The sequence below is a fragment of the Triticum aestivum genome, chromosome 1D (assembly GCF_018294505.1).
Source record: "Triticum aestivum cultivar Chinese Spring chromosome 1D, IWGSC CS RefSeq v2.1, whole genome shotgun sequence".
Taxonomy (NCBI): Eukaryota; Viridiplantae; Streptophyta; class Magnoliopsida; order Poales; family Poaceae; genus Triticum; species Triticum aestivum.
The window spans coordinates 266,807,387-266,808,585 of NC_057796.1; positions in this window are offsets into that span (position 1 = coordinate 266,807,387).

Below are 1,199 nucleotides of genomic sequence, written 5' to 3' on the forward strand. Positions count from 1 at the left end.
CCGCCACCCTCGCCGGCGTCCGGCCACCTCGTCGCCTTGACCGGCCCCGTCCCCGCCGGCGCCTCCCCCTCCAACTCCGATGAGAGGCTCCGGCGAGCCGCAGCCCCGCCTCGATCCCCGTGCAAGCCCGATCCAGATCTGAACCTAGGGTTGACTCTCCCCCTCTGTTTTTTTTTTGCGCAGTCCCGAGATTGTCATAATATATTGCTCTGTTCATCGCATCATATCTTCATGCATACTGCTCCGATTTGTGCGTGTGATATATCGAATTGTTCGTCTCGTGATGCTCTACATTTTGTTCCATTGTGCCATGCTCATTAGAGTCCATCTTGATGCCCGAATCATCGTTGCAAGAGTGCTAGTTGCTGTTAACTGTTGTTACTTATCAGAAACAGGTGATTTGTTATTTTTGTTGCATTTAATCTGTGCATCTTATGGGCATGAGCTCTACATGTGTTTTGATGTATTCCATGCCATCTTTCCAGAGGGGTATGCCTTTTATGTATCCCCATATATTATGTAATGTTGATGTAATGATATCCACCTTGCAAAAGCGTCTTCAAGATGCGCTTCTATCCTTGGTGGGACCATCGAGTTCCTTTAGGATAGGGTCGCATCTTGGGCGTGACAAGTTGGTATCAGAGCCTCGACCGACCCTAGGAGCCCCCCTTGATTGATCGCGTAGTTTGGCCGTTGTTGAGTCTAGAAGAAATTTTTTTCGGAGTCTAGTTATATCGGAGAGTAGGAATTCTTTTTTACTCCTCTGCCCCTTCGTCGCTCTGGTGAGAAATATTAACGTAGGTGTTTTGAACTATTCCTCTTCCCCTTCAAATTTTTCGTAGGATCACGTGGTTAGTTTTCGTTCGTTGTCCATCTTTTTTCAATCCGGCGCATTTCTCTTCGAGTGTTTTCGGTCCTCGTCATCTTTTGCGAGATCAGTCCTCAGTTATTTCTCTTCCGATGTTGTTTCCTTGTCCGAAGTTGTCCTTGTTTTTCCCACCCGCCCACCCTTCTTCTTCTCGGAACCGGAGTCTGTAATCGAGTATCGATTCTACTCGTGCGAAATCTTTGCATTCTCTCCTCAATTATTTCAACCGGTGCTTTTCTCTTCAAAGTTATTCGTCGATTTCCCCTTCCAAGTTGCCGTTGTTTTCCCGCCCTCCCACCCCTTTTATTCCCGGAGTCTGAGCCGCTATTCA